Source organism: Panthera onca, chromosome C1 (genome assembly GCF_046562875.1).
Source record: "Panthera onca isolate mPanOnc1 chromosome C1, mPanOnc1 haplotype 2, whole genome shotgun sequence".
In the NCBI taxonomy this organism is placed as follows: domain Eukaryota; kingdom Metazoa; phylum Chordata; class Mammalia; order Carnivora; family Felidae; genus Panthera; species Panthera onca.
This window is the reverse complement of record NC_138346.1, coordinates 82682017-82698768: the sequence shown is the minus strand read 5'-3', so window position 1 is coordinate 82698768 and position 16752 is coordinate 82682017. Positions and strand designations below refer to the sequence as shown.

The 16752-nt window shown below is 35.0% G+C and overlaps 1 protein-coding gene across 7 annotated transcripts in view; it reads left to right on the top strand.

The window, feature by feature from the left end:
- Window positions 1-16752, top strand: part of MBD5 (methyl-CpG binding domain protein 5) — a 443648-nt gene that overhangs the window by 133734 nt on the left and 293162 nt on the right. The gene's annotated exons all lie outside the window — the stretch shown is intronic.

The window sequence follows — 16752 nt, the reverse complement described above, 5'->3', positions numbered from 1 at the left end:
CTGTGCAAATAATTCTGTTGAAAATGAAACTTTCAGTGACAGAGAAGTCCTAAGAGAGATTACCTAGTCTAACACTTTTATACTTGAGGATGCTGAGGCTCAGAGAGGTTAACTGATTTCCCCATGTTCAAAATATTAGTACCAAATTAGAACTCAGATTCCTTTATTCCCATTTCATTGCTCTTTTACCACATCATACTGGATTTGTGATTTAAATATCATTTGAAAGGCCTTTCATTTCTCCATTTACAATAAGAATAAATTTTTGCTTTAAAGTTTAGAAAAATATTTTACTCTTTTACATAACTGAATCAAAAGCACTGAACACCACTAATAAATTTTAGTATTGACCAAATTCTATAGGCGTGTAGGTTGTTTCCAGACAAAAGCAAGTAAGAGAATGTTGCATTAAATATATGGGTACTTTATTGGGGTGGCTCAGTCAGTTAAGCCGACTTTGGCTCAGGTCATGATCTCGTGGTCCATGAGTTCAAGCCCCATGTTGGGCTGTGTGCTGACAGCTCAGAACCTGGAGCCTACTTTGGATTCTTTGTCTCCCTCTCTCTCTGCACCTCCCCTGTTCGCATTCTGTCTCTCTCTTAAAAAAATAAACATTAAAAAAATTTTTAAATAAATATATGGCTACTTTTTAAAAAGTTTATTTACATTTCGGCATCTCATATAAAGATAGTTAGCTAGTCATGATTCTCCAGTTTAGTTAATATCCTGAAAGAATGATGCCAATGCTATTCCCTATTCTACAACATAAGATGGTTTATTTGGAATGATAGCTCAAAATCCTTTCTAGTTCTATATCTGAGTCAGAGTTATCTAAAACTTGAATTTTGAAATGCTGTGTCATCCTTTTTTCTAATGAATTTAGAGGTAAGAAGGATGCATAAAATATGTCTAACGTATCCTGAAAATCTGCGATGTCATAAATCATTTGAACTTTATTTTAGCTAAAGCATTTTAAATTGACAAATTACTTAACATTGTATTCAGAATTAATTATAAAATAATTTTTATACTTCAGATTGGGTGAATATATTTATGAATATCTTTGAGATTGCTGTAGGTTTTAGAAAGACTACTCGAAATACAGTTTAAACCTGCATAGTAAAAAAAAAAAAAAAAAAGTAAGTAAATAGCACTTTACTGTCAAATAGCACTTTAATATCTCCAGAACAAAAGATTTTCAGATGTTTACTTTTGGAGATTCCCCTACAAAAAGGACACCATATCTTATTAACCTGATTAACTCTCAGTGAAGCCCACCAGTGGACAGGTCATACCCACACACTTCCTTTTGGTGCTTCATTCTTAATATGAGTGAATGTTCAATAGTTCACTCCAACAGTTGTCCAATAATTGAGGAAGTCCTCCAACAAGAAAAACATGATAAGCCTAATCAAACGGTAAAATGTGATCCAGAAGAAACTGACAGTGAAGGTAGCTAGAAGATTAAAATACAAAAAGAAAAAGAAACATATGTAAGTTAGAGACAAACTATATTTTCAAAGAATCAGAGAAACTGTTGTATCCATTAAACAAGAATAAAGTACTATTTAAATTTTTAAAATTAGACAAAGCAGAATATTGAAATTAAAAATATAATAACAAATAAAATTTAATTATAAACTTAAATAGACTGGAAGAGAAAGTTAGGAAGAGATCCTTGAAAATACAGCAAGAAGCAAAGAGATGAAAAGAAACCCAGAAGGCAAAAAAAACATGAGATTCAAGTCTTAACCCAGGAGGCCCATCATATTATTCATTATTAATGAAGAACAGAAAAAGTAGAATGAACAAAAAATTTTTAGAGAACTAATATGTTTAAATTTCTCAGAAATGAAGGATACAAGTCTCTACTTTGAAAGAGCCCACTGAATATCCAGCACAATAAATGAAAAAGACCCACACCAAAGGAAAACATCACAAAAGTTCAGTATACCAAGCATATAAAGAAAAGGTTGTAAGAGCTTCCTAAGAGCAAGGAATAGGGATCGTTTACACCCAAAAGAGTTAAATGGCACTGGACTTCTCCACAACTACACTGTGGAACAATTTCTTCAAAATTGTAGGGAAGCAATTTCATTACCTAATTTTATACTCAGCCAAATCAAGTGTGATGGTTGAAAGAGTAGCTCCCCCTTCCCTAAAAAATACTTTCCATGGACTGATGCCTATGAAATTATTGGAAGATGTGATTTCTCTAGGTGATTAAATAAGAAAGAGACTAAAATGAAGGGGTCTTGCTCAGGAAAGGCATAAAGAAAAAATGTCAGCATGGCTGCTATTCAACATATCAGGAGGGCAATCAGCTCCATGTTGTATTCTCTAAAAGAAAAACTTGGGGCACCTGGGTGGCTCAGTTGATTAATCTTCCAACTCTTGTTTTTGGCTCAGGTCATGATCTCATGGTTGTAAGATGGAGTTGCACATCCAGCTCCATGCTGCACGTGGAGTCTGCTTAAGGTTCTCTGTCTCTCTCACTCTCTCTCACTCTCTCCCTCTGCCCCTCCCCTCCTAAGCTTCTCTAGACAAACAAACAAACACAAACAAACAAACAAAGGAGTTCTCCAGGAAAGAAAGGAAAGTGGTATGTTTGAGCATATAGAAAAATATATTGATTTGCATGTAGCAATGGTGTTGTAATAATTGTACTAAGTACTTAGAAACTAGATGGGTGAAAAAAATGAGGTAGTTATTAACTCCAGGAGATAACAGACATGGTCCTAGTTCACTTCTTTGCTTACAGTATTTACATTAGCTATTTATATGTACATTAGCTGTTTGTGTAACCCAATAGTATAACATTATTTTGATATCAGAGATGGGTAGAAATGTGGGATAAGGATACACAAGAGTTAAGTCTTCACTTATGATTGGGAGTCAACCAATAGTGTTTAAAATTGATAAATGAAGCAATAAAAGTATAAGGATATCATCTAGACTCACACTTATAAGGTCAACTAATCTATGACAAAGGAGGCAAGAGTATACAATGGGGAAGAACCAGCCTCTTCAACAAATAATGCTGGGAAAACTGGACAGCCATATGCAAAAGAATGAAATTAAACCACTTTCTTATACCATGCCTACACAAAAATAAGCTCAAAAAGGATTAAAGACCTATGTGAGAGACCTAAAACCATAAAACTCCTAGAAGAAAACATAGGCAGTAATTTCTCTGACATCACCTATCTCCACATTTTTCTAAATGTGTCTCCTGAGGCAAGGGAAACAAAAGCAAAAATAAGCTATTTGGACTACACAAAAATGAAAAGCTTTTTGCCTAGCAGAGGAAACCATCAACAAAACAAAATAGCAACCTACTGGATGGAAGAATGTACTTGCAAATGATATATGTGATTTTTAAAAAGGCTGAGGACCTGAATGGACATTTTTCCAAAGACCTCATGGCCAACAGACACATGAAAAGATACTCGGGGCGCCTGGGTGGCTCAGTCAGTTAAGCGGCCGACTTCAGCTCAGGTCACGATCTCAGGTCCGTGAGTTCGAGCCCCGCGTCGGGCTCTGGGCTGACGGCTCAGAGCCTGGAGCCTGCTTCAGATTCTGTGTCTCCCTCTCTCTCTGACCCTCCCCCATTCATGCTATGTCTCTCTCTGTCTCAAAAATAAATAAAAAACGTTAAAAAAAATTTAAAAAAGAAAAGATACTCAACATCACTGTACAAAGAAATGCAAATCAAAACTACAATGAGATATCACCTCACACCTGTCACAATGGCTAGAATCAAAAAGACAAGACATAACAAGTGTTAGGATATGGAGAAAAAAGAACACGTGTGCACTGTTGGTGGGAATGTAAATTGGTGCAGCCAGTGTGGAAACAGTATGGAGGTTTCTCAAAAACTTAAAAATAAAATACCATATGACCCAGTAATTCCACTATTGGGAATTCATTTCCCAAAGAAAATGAAAACACGAATTTGAAAAGATATATGCATCCCTGTGTTTATTGCAGCATTTACGATACCCAAGATATGGAAGTAACCCAAGTGTCCATCAGTAGATGAATGGATAAAGAAAATGTGATATATATTAAGTATATGTAATGGAATATTACTCAGCCATAAAAAAAGAATGAGATCTTGCCATTATAGTGACATGGGTGGACATAGAGGTTATACTGCTAAGTGGAATAAGTTAGAGAAAGACAAATACCATGTAACTACACTGATAAGTAGAATTTAAGAAACAAAACAAAGGGAAAAAAGAGACAAAAAGCAGAGACTCTTAAATACAGAGAACTGGTGGTTGCTAGAGGGGAGGTAGGTGAGGGAATAGGTGAGATAGATAAAGGAATTGAAGAGATCACTTATCATGGTGAGCACTGAGTAATGTATAGAATTATGGAATCATTGTACACCTGAAACCAATATGACACTATACATTAATTATACTTCAATTAAAAAATAGACATGTAATAATATGTATGTTAAGCCTAGAGATAAAAGGACAGTTGCTTCTGGAGACATAGAGAGAGGGATGTGGCAGAAGAATGCAATTTTTCACTATAAAACTTTTAATATAATTTTATTTCATAAACTGCCTCCATATGTTACCTTGATAAAAATATCAATTTTAAAAATACTACATCTCACCTTTTTTGAAAGCAAGAGTTAACTGTATGTTGATTTGACACTTTGCAGAACTTATGATACACAAACATTTAAACACAACAACAAAAACACTTTAATAAATGTGCATTTTATCTAGGTTTTCTAATTTCTTGAAATACGATTATTTATAGTATGCCCTTATAATTCTTTTCATTTCTGTGTGGTTGGTAGTGATATCCCTCGTGTTCCTGATTTGACCTGAGATTTTCTTCTTTTTTTTAATATGGGCATTTACAGCGATAAGATTCCCTCTAAGCACTACTTTAATTGAATCCCATTAATTTGGGTATATTTTGTCTCCATTTTTATTTATTTAAAATCTTTTCTAAGTTCTCTTGTATTATTTTGTTTGACTCATTGATTATTTAGGACTGTGTCATTGAATTTCCACAAATCCATGAATTTCAATGTGCACTTGAGAAGAATGATATTCTACTGTTGGGTCCAGTTGATTTTTAGTACTGTTTCACTCTTCTGTTTCCCTGTTGACCTTCTGCCTAGTTATCCTGTCCATTATTGAAAATGGATTAGTGAAGCCCCCAACTATTATTGTTTAATTGTCTATTTTTCCCTTCAGTTCTGTGACTTTTTGCTTCAAGGATATTGGGGCTTTTTTGTTAGATGCATATATGTTTACAATAGTTATTTATCTTTCTGATGAGTTGATCCTTTTATTTATAAAAGTATTATAAAATGTTCTTTGCCTCTAGGAAAAGTTTTTTCCTTACAGTTTCTTTTCTCTGATGTTAGTTTAAACATTCCAGCTTTCTTTTGATTACTGCTTATATGACATATTTTTTCATACTTTCATTTTTAATCAAGTTCTGTCTTTGAAGCTAAGGTGTGTATCTTATAGACAGTATACAGTTGGAACATTTTTTTTTATCCATTCCACCAATCTCTGACTTTTGATTGGAGTGTGTATTACATTTACATATAATGTAATTACTGATAAAGTAAGAATTACATCTGCCATTTTCCTGTTTGCTGTGTTTCTAATGTCTTCCCCCATTTTTCCCATTCCTTCATTGTTGCCTTCTGTATTTGACACATTTTTTAATATACTATTTTAATTTCCTTGTTGGTTTTTTTTTTTTTTTACTATGTTTTAGAATTGTTTTGTTAATGGTTGCCCTGGTGATTGTTAACAATCTAGTTTAGATTAATACCAACTTAATTTCATCAGAAAAACTTTGCTCCAGTATAGTTCTGTTTACTTCCCTTTACTTTGTGCTATTATTGTCATATAAATTACATTTTTATACATGGTAAACCCATCAACACAGTTTTAAAATTGTGTAGCTGTCTTTTAAATCATGTAGGAGAAGGCAAGAGTTACAATGAAACATAATATCTCTACTGTGTTTTATATTTACCTATGTAGTTACTTTACCCCTGCTCTTGTTTCACTATGCAGAGCCCAACGTGGTGGGGAGGGAGGGGCTCAAACCCATGAACCACAAGATCATTACCTGAGCCAAAACCAAGAGTTGGACGCTTAACAGACTGAGCCACCCAGGTGCCACTCTTCAATTTTCCTTTTAATTTTTGTTTGTTGTTCAGCCTCTTGTTAGCCCCAAGGGTTAAACAGTTGCCACTGATTTCCGTCAACAGCACAATGCTTGGGGAGAAGATTGTTTGCACAGAAGTAGCTCTGAGTCATGAAATAAAATGCCCTGAAAATGGAATAATTTAATGAGGTGCCAGATAAGGCAAAATAGTGACAGTTTTCTGCAAGTGGACATTTCAGGGAATTCTAAACCTGTCCTAATCCTTATGTGCTAATAGGTTGGTAGTTTATACGGCTACCAGAGTTGTGAGGCTCTTGGTTTTCAAGGCTACTCCAGAACCTGAGAAGGAAATGAGATTAAGGGGAAAATGAGATAATCAAAGTTAATTTCCAAAGTTTTGAAAAAGACGATTTTGCCAGTTTCGCCAGTTTTGCATTGCTTTTGTACACAAGTTATTTTTGAAGGCCTTTACCATTCCAAATAATTGAGCTATGCTTTTTAAAAGACAAATACCATATGATTTCATTTATATGTGTAATCTAAAAAACAAAACAGATAAACAAACAAAAAGCAGAATCAGATCTATAAATACAGAGAACAAACTGATGGTTGCCAGAAGGGAGGGGGTGGGGGGAAAAGGAAATGGGTGAAGGAGAGTGGGAAATACAGGCTTCCCATTATGGAATAGGTCATTGGAATAAACAGTACCTTAGATATTGATACATGGAGCTATCTCAGTTTGTTGTTGTTGTTGTTTGGTATTCCACAGATGCATAGTTCATTATTTGAACATTTTTTTAGTAACAAATATTTGGTTTGATCTACTGTTTTGTTATTTCTAACAAAGATGGGATGAACATTATTGCATGGGTATCTTTTTGACTGTGTGTCAGATAAATTCCTACCTATGAAATGTAAAGTGTGTTTTTAAATTTTGATGGATGTTGCAAAATTGCCTCTGCAATGACATTTCATCAGTTTATACTTCTGTTTATGGTAAAAAGAGAATGTGGTTTCTCCTTACTCTTGCCACATCGTATTATCAAGTATATTTTGCCAATTTCAAAGATGAAAAATATCTCTTTATTTTAATTTTCTTCTTTCCTAATACCTTTGCATCTATTTGTAAATATTCTTCCTTCACTTACCACACACACCACACCTGAGTGCTTCTTTTCATATCCTTCACTCATTTTTTTAATTGAGTTTTGATTTGTAATGGCTCTTTGTGAGTTAGGGTAATTAGACTTTTGGTCTGTTTTATATATCACAAATATTCTTTCCTCTAGCTGATTATTTGTTATTTGGCGTAGCTTATAGTATTTTTTTCTTTGTTAATTTTTTTTTAAGAAGTCAGATTTTCCAGTCTTCTTCCTGTCTTTATGTCTTGCTTAGAAGGGCATTTGCTTCTTCTCAGTTTATAAAAATTCATCTCTTATTTCTTCCAGGAACTTACTGTTCCATTTATATATTTATTTATTTGGCTGGTTTGTTTTCATGAGTGCTAACCAGTTGTCTCTGTATCATTCCCCTCTGATATAAAATGCCACTCTTGTTAGGTACTAAATTCCTTTATGTAGGGAGAATATTTCTGGACTCTTTATTCTTTTCCATTGATTTCTGTGCCAATTTGTCCCTTCTCTTGTGCCAAAATTTTAATGTGTATTTTTCCATACGACCTTTAGAATCAGCTTGTCTTGTTCTGTTTCCCTGTTGAGGAAAAATTTCTGTTGTTACTTTTGTTGAGATTACATTAAAACAGCAATCTCGATTTTTGTATAAATGTCAGAATCATGTGGAAAGGTTGTTAAAATATAGTGTGCTGAGTTTCTGATGCACTAAGTCTGAGTTGGAACTTTAGAATTCGCATATCTAAACAATTCAAATGGTGATGGTGCTGAACATCAGGGGCACCCTACTTTTGGAACGACTCCAGTAAATATGTACTAATATTGAGACATCCATCCAGTATTCATTCTGATGACAAGGTATGCCATTCCATTTATGTTCTGTTTTCTCAGAGTTTCAATGTTTTCTTTATATTGATAATACTTGTGTTTTAAATTCATTCCTATGCATTGTAATACAGTCTAGTTTATAATTATTACTTAGTATCAGAGACACAACCCCCTTATTTTGCAATTTGTGAATCACTATTTTAAATATTTATGGTTAGCAAGCCTTGTTCAACTTATTGCAATGGAAGTAGGTGTTAATATTAAGTTACCCTCTGGGAAATTGGAACAAATGTTGGGGAAAGCAAGGAAGGTGAGCTTTGATAAGCAGATGTTACTTAAATTTTTCCACTCATGGCTTTAAAATGTTTCCTTCATGTTTCCTTCATTTTACTGCTGGAAAAATTAGTTGGCATAATCAGCTCTTCTAAAGTATAGTAAAACCTCTGAAAAGTGTAGGCCTCACTCAACACATAAGGTGAATTACTAATATTTCGATGTGTTTCATTTATATAGCTAGAGTTTGGGTTGTATATGTAAATTTAGAGGCCAAAGGACATTCCCAGGAAGGATGAAAGTCTTTGTAAATTTCAAAGGCAAAGGATGAAGGAATAGATGAAGACTAACAAAAAAGATACTCTTACAGAATGTAAGTGTCTTTCAGGACCATCGCAGTATTCTACTATGTCTTATTGCCTAGACTGAAGATATCTGAAGATTATTTTTAAGATCTGCAAGATAAGTTCAGTCGAAATGTTCCTGCAAGATAGTATAATCCAAATTAGTATTTCCCACTCAGCCTAGTATTTTTTTCCCTTCTCCTTCTATTGGTAAAACAAAACAAAACAAAACAAAACAAAAAACATGTTCTCCATCCTGTTCTTCAGTAATAGGAACATATTTTAGGGTATATGAGGATTTTCTTACTTACTGTAGTAGGCAGAATACTATCTCCATAGAGATGTTCATATTCTAATCTCCAGAACCTATGATATGTTACCTTAGGAGGCAAAGGGGAATTAAGGTTGCAGATGGAGTTAAAGTTGCTAATCAGCTAACTTTGAAAGAGGGCGATTATCCTGGATTATCCAGGTGGGCCTCCTATAAACACAAGAGTTCTTAAACATGGAAGAGGCGGGCAAGAGAGGCGGTAAGAACGATTTCATGTGAGAAGGACTCTTCCTGCTCTTGTGGGCTTTGAAAATGGAGGAAAGGAACCACAATCCAAGAAATATTGGCTGCCTCTAGAAACTGGAAAAGGCATGGTAGCTGATTCTCCCTAAGAACCCACAGAAAGGAATACAGCTATGTTCAGCCTTCACCCAGTGAGACCTATACAAGGTCATTGACTAGAACAACAAGGTAGTAAAAAGCATTGTTTAAAATCATAAGTTTGTGGTAATTTGTCTTGGTAGCAAATAGGAAATTAATGCAATTATTAAACTATTAGGACAGAGCACTCAAATCCTGATGCTTTGTTGTGTTAGTAAACATTAACAGGCAGGTAAAATGCTTAATATGCTACAAGCTTCTTTTCTTTTTTTTCTTAAATTTTTAGAGTTTGTTCATACATCAAAAGGTTAACATTTTTTTCAATTAACATCAAAATTTTTGGAAGTCTTATATCTCAGAGTTCATTTAGGGGAATACTTATCTGAAAATCTGGTCTATCTGCAAAATGACTAAGGACCTCATTGGTATATCAGCCTGGAAAACAGCTGAGTCAGAATTTAGATTGAGAGCTTTGGAGTTGGACTCTCAGAGACCTAAAACCTCTGCTGGGACTGGCTGTGTGACATTGGATACGTTATTTAACCTCTCTATGCCTCTTTTTTCTTCTAATATAACTTAAATCATAAGGTTATGGTGACGATTACCTGAGATATGTATAGTGCTTAGCATGGTTCTGGCCCACAGGCAGAAAAATTATAAAGTGAAGACACAGAATTTCAAAAAACAACAACAACAAAAAATCATTGTGGTGCCTTTCATCATAAAAGGAAAAAATTTAAACAACTCAAGAGTTCCCAAAGGCATAAATATAAGCAATTGATATTCCTAATAGCATTCTTAAATTATCAAGTATAATATTGTTTGGGTTTTTTAAATTCTTTTAAAGATCTTTAAAATATGTGAGTATTGGTGCTGAAGGTGGCAAGCCTTTTTATACCTGGAAAATTAATTTATGTGGAATTTAAATCGAGAGTGTCAAATGAGCAAAACATTTATCAAGTGTATTTCTATTATGTATTATGATTCAAACCTTAGCTCCTCCACTTTTTTTTTCATCTATACAGCCATGAACCACTTCACCTTTCGTCAGTTTCTCCTATAAAATTTAGGTAAATAGAATAGCTACCTGGTTGGGAGGATTAGAGACGGTGTATTTGAAGCCCCAACCATCTTGCATAGCACACGAGTGCTCAATAAGTGCTGGTTATTCTTGATTGTTACTTTGTGCTCTTGTAAACCTGCATTGGCTAAAAGCAGCGATGACCTAATTATGAGATACTATGAGTCCTTCTCTTCCTTTATTTTAGTTTCTAATCCACCTGATACTTCTACTGAACTTCTTAAAATTCTCTCCTTTCTCCTTTTCTGGTGTTCTTCCTACCCTTTGGTTATTTTTTGTTTCCCAGACTTTTTTGCTTACCCTTCCTCCTTTGCCCAATCCTTAAACATTGGTGTTTCCCAATGTCTATAGATTTTTAAAATTTTCTTTCTCCTCTGCACGTTGTTTCTGAGTGTCATACGCTTCTTGCACCAGCTGAAAGCTTTTCCCTGAGCACCAATTGTAAGTCTCAGAGACCTCTTCTAATTGAGCATTATCCAAAAGTGAACAAAGTCATCTTCTACATACTTTTTTTCCCACTCTGTTACCCATGTTGGCAATACTGTTCATTCGTTTGTTCAGTCGTTAATTATTTAGACATTTATTGAATGCCTACTATGTTCTAAGCCCTGAGGGTACAGTAGTGAAGTAAACAAATGAACAAATCTTTACACCTCAGGGACCGTATTTGTAGTGGATGAGACAAAGCAAATAAATGCATTGTGTATCTGATATAAATTCTGTGGGGCAAAATAAAGCAGGAAAGAAAACTAAGGAGGACCAAGATGTGGATAAATGTTACAGTTCTGAGTGGAATGCTTAGGAAGTCATCATTAAAAGGTATCATTTGAGCAAAGACCTGAAAAGGTGAGGGAGCAAGTTATGTGGATATTTGGGGGAAGATTCCTCTAGGATGAGGAAGCAGCAGCTGCACATGGTGTGTGTGTCTGGCATTTTGGGGAAACGATGAGGTAGCCATCATGCCTGGCTTGTGGGAGAGAGCAGTAAGAGAAGAGTCAAAGAGTTTATAGGGACCATGATTGTCCTGTCTACCCATTTTGTTAAAAATTGGTAACAATCCTTCAGTACTTACTGTGTCATTTTCCTTTTTTTTCTTCCTCTTACCTCTAGTAAGTCACCAAGTTTTATTGATTCCAACTCCTATATTACTGTCCTGTCTGTCCTCTTCATCCTCTCTGCCTTTGCCTCAGTTCAGGCCTTTCTCATTGGTCACCCTACTGATTGGCTGCTAACTGCACACTTCATATTCAGCACCCATTCAAGAGCTTTTTTTTTTTTTTTAACAACTTCTAGTTTTAAGCCCAGCACTAGGTATTGTGAATATAAGGCCATCAAGCTTGCCCTTAAAAAATTCATGGTAACTGGAGAGAATCATACAGGCAGTTAGTAACATGACAGTGAAATAACTGCTTTGAGAAGGGAGTATAAGCAGTCTTAGTCACAGTAGATACGTAGCTCCAATTTATGAGGGTTAGTGCAAGCTTTTGAACAGAATTTACCTTCCTGTTAAGATCTAAAAGATAATTGGAGCAGTTAAATCCTCCTAGAGGTGATGGCATTTTCAGGGGTCATGTTAAATATGACAGGAAAATGTTGAGTGGAATCATTTCAAAACATACAATGTCTTATACAAGATCTTTGAGAAGAATAAGCAGAAAGAATTTGTAGGTTTTTTGTTGGAAGTTATGATTAGAGATACTCTTTTGTCTAAGCTTCTTCGTATTGGATTTCGAACCTCAGTCTACCATAATTTATTCTTCTTCATATCAGTTCTTTAAGAATTACAAAGGAACTGTTGCCCTCTCTTTCTCTCGTCTCTTAGCTTGCATGGCATTTTATTTGTACTTCTGTTGTTATGGTGATTCGTGTGTGATTTTATATCCCCAACTGCTTGTTCTCCTTCAAATGTTCAGATGCATCTAAAACCTGTCTTGAGCACAGTAGGGTTTCAAAATGTTATTGTATTGATTTAAGAGAGAAGACCTGGTTATCTTCTTTAATGTTAGTTTAATGGAGGAACTATGATGTTATAATGCTAACAATATGGAAGTCTAAATAACAAACAAATCCAATTATATATGCAGAGATACCTACATTAGAGTTAATAGGGGCACCTGGGTGGCTCAGTCAGTTAAGCATCTGACTTCGGCTCAGGTCATGATCTCATGGCGAGTTTGAGCCCCACGTTGAGCTCTGTGCTGACAGCTAAGAGCCTGGATCCTGTTTGCGATTCTGTGTCTCCCTCTTTCTCTGCCCCTCCCTCGCTTGTGCTCTCTCTCAAAAAAAAAAAAAAAAAAAAATTAAAAAGAATTAATAAATCATTTACAGCTTCAAGAGCTAGGTTTTATTAACAAAACAAGAAATGCTTTAGATAGGTAAGCATTTGTTATTTCCTCAGAGATAGACTTGAGTCATACTATTTAAATTTCAGTATTAACCTAGTAGTATCCTTTTATTCCCATACTCTATTTGGAGAAGTAAGCAATATCATTTCTAATCTCTATCCTTGAAGCAAGAAAGAGGGAGGAAAGAATGGAAGGTAGATAAGCAGGTGAGCAGAGAAGAGAATTTAAAACGTGTATCATGTGTAATTTTGTCTCCTCACAAGATCCTACAGTGGAAGGCTTGGAAGCAGAGGACCTGGAGAGGTTCTTAGTAAACCACAGAGCACCAAGCCTACTCAGAAAACCAAAGTATGGTCTCATCAGAATACCGTGCGAATAGGACTGAGCTGGAGTGAGGTTAAACTTTCTTTTCACTTTTCCCCACTGTGTCAGTCCTTTCATAAGCATGTGAATCTAAATATTGACAGACACACTTGACAACCTTACCTTTTAGCCAAGTTGAGGTGTGTGTCAGCATTCTTCACAGTAATGAATAATTTGTTATGTCATAAGATCCAAAAGCATTTATAGACTAAAGGCCAAGCTTGTAAACCTTATATTGTACCCAATTTTTGTGCTATGTTAAATGAATACACTCTCCTTTTTCCCAGGTGGGAATTGTGGTTTGATTTCTAATTAATATTTAGTTGAAAGGATATGTTCAAATTGCATTTTACAGGTGTTATTTTGGAAAGTTTGACTTTTTCATGATTTCTTCCTTCCATTTTTCGTATATAATATGTAATATATCTTCCAATTTCCATAATATATAGTATGATCAAAATGAGGCATTATATTACTGTAGTTTATTGAGTGCATTTGATCTGATTTGAATTAAAATCTGTTAGGAAATGAATGTTAGAATGTAGAAACATCCATGTAGATGTTCTTGGTCATTGCACTAGTTCTCCCTTAGAATTTTGGCATTACTCCATTAAATAGGAAATTACTGAAACCCTCACCCCCAGCCAATTCTTTATTTTGGTAATTTACTGTTTTAGAATTGGGTATACATTTCTGTCTTCAAAAGGAACTAATAAATAGAACTAGATTCCTAGGGCATCATTCCCAGAGATCACATTATCCTAGTCACCTGGAAAAGAGGCCTTATCTGATTTTAGATTATTGTTGACAGCTATATCACTGGAAATGAAAGAAACCCCTAGAAAAGAGAATTCCAGAGGGAATTTACACCTTATAACATTGCTGAGCCTCCCATGCAGTTTCTATTTTGGTGATGATATTTTGAAAAAAGTCTTATGTGTTACGTTGCTGTGCCATCATGATGATATGTAAAACATTCATTTCCTACAACTCTTTCTTAAACTATATCCAAATCATAATTTTTCTTTGTCTCAATTTCCTCACATATACCCACTTTAATACGTGGCACTGGTATTTATAAGCTACCTCAATCACTTTGTAATAAACAGAGACAGATAAATAAGTAATCATTTTACAATATGATAAGTCTTCCTTTCAACACAACTGTAAGCCATTATCAGAGATAAAACAGAGCAGTGCGGAAAGATGGAGTAAAGCACTAGACAGGTTCAGGTTCTAGCTCTGCAGTTTTCCAATCAACAGCCAGAGCTTTGACCTCTCTTACTCTCTCAGTTCTCTCATCTACTAAATAAGGATGATAACACCTATACCCTAAGATTTTGGTGGTGATTAAATCACCTTTTATTTGGGAAAGTATGTGACATAAACCAGAAACTTAGTTAAATGTTAATTGGATCCAGGTCAGATTTTCACTAGTTGAGAAAAGAAATTTTATTTTGTCCTTTTGAAACCTGTAATCCCTGTGGTCAAATTGTTATAGATTTTCCCCGTCACTAGGAATATGAGTCTAGGTATTGTGGATTCAGAGCATCTGATTTGTGAAGGCATAACAAATGCTGTCTTTATACTGTGCTAATGCTGTATTCCTCTGGAGAGGGAGGCTTATTCCTTGAGCCTCCATGTTGCCTCTATGCCAGTAGACACCATCCATGGCAAAAGGAGGACATTCTCCCAGCCTCCAAAGCAGGAACAAAACACATTTTGTTACAAAAGCTGTGCTAGATATTGGATTAATTTATTGTGGTTTCCCCACTCCCCCCAAAAGCTATTTTATTCTTAACATAAGCAGTTGTCTGTTTTTAAGAATGCAAGTATATTCACTATATTCTTTATTGAAAATGGGTCTTTTTCCTACCCTATGACCCAGCAGTAGCACTGCTAGGAATTTACCCAAGGGATACAGGAGTACTGATGCATAGGGGCACTTGTACCCCAATGTTTATAGCAGCACTCTCAACAATAGCCAAATTATGGAAAGAGCCTACATGTCCATCAAGTGGTGAATGGATAAAGAAATTGTGGTTTATATACACAATGGAGTACTACGTGGCAATGAGAAAGAATGAAATATGGCCCTTTGTAGCCACGGGGATGGAACTGGAGAGTGTGATGCTAAGTGAAATAAGCCATACAAAGACAGATACCATATGTTTTCACTCTTATGTGGATCCTGAGAAACTTAACAGAAACCCATGGGGGAGGGGAAGGAAAAAAAAAAGAGGTTAGAGTGGGAGAGAGCCAAAGCATAAGAGACTCTTAAAAACTGAGAACAAACTGAGGGTTGATGGGGGGTGGGAGGGAGGGGAGGGTGGGGGATGGGTATTGAGGAGGGCACCTTATGGAAACCAATTTGACAATAAATTTCATATATTGAAAAAAAAAAGAAAATGGGCCTTTTTGTCACGTGGATCTAGACTAGTTTGTGATCTTCTCCCTGTCAGTCTTTATTCTGAGCCAAATTTTTGAAGACTATAATTTTCTTCAACCTATTCCATGTCCACACAAAAACTTCTGTACCCAGAGGACTTGTTAATGAAGTAGTGTGACATTGTTGCTTAAAACTTTGTATAGATTGATGGAGAGCCATAGAAATGCTTTTCTCATATTATTTACACGTAGTTTTGGGGAGAAGTGAAAAACAAAAACAGGAGAAGGGAAAGAGTTGGATTAGAATGCTGGGTAATTTTTTAAAAGATTCGTGTTCATTTCCCCTCTTTTCCACGATTTGCTTGATTTTAGAAGGTATGACTTTCAGAAAAGAGCTCTATCTTTGAGACTGATGAATTGTAAATTTTAAAAATTAGAATATTTCAGATATATTTCATATTAATGAAATTGATAAGAATAGTCTAAGTCATAGTTCTTAATATATACCCATAATACAAACATCTTTTCTTGACTATTTTCTTAAGAAAATGAATTAAAAGTAGAGATACACAGATTTGAAATATGTTCATATTGGGAGGTGGTGCAATGCTAATAATACTTCCCACAAATATTATTTATGTGAAAATGTGTTGTGGAACTCAAGTAAAAAGCTCTACAAATTGAAAAAAAAACCTGTTAATAATTATTCAAAATTATTTGTGTAAAAGAAATCTAAGAAGAAATGATGAGACTTGCATCCTAGCCCTTTTATCACTATGACCTTAGGCAAGTCAACCTTTTAGCTCTGTTTCCTCTTCTTGAAAATGAAGGCAAAGTCTGGGGGATTGCTAAGGTTCCTTCCAGCTCTAAATATCTATTATTGTTATTACAATTTGATAGGATAAGAAATTAGGCATGCTGTACATAAAATAATTGTTTTACTCAAGAGTTATTAATAGTATAGAATTTTATATTGCAAATTGATCTATTTAGACATATAAAAATTTGAGAGGTACCTGGGTGGCTTAGTCGGTTAAGTGTCGACTTTGGCTTAGGTCATGATCTCACAGTTTGTGAGTTCGAGCCCTGTGTCCGGCTCTGTGCTTCCTAAATGTTTACTACTTTATGCACTATATTTCTTTACCAGACTTACTCTTTCTGAGACAGAAAATATTCTCCTTAGGTGACT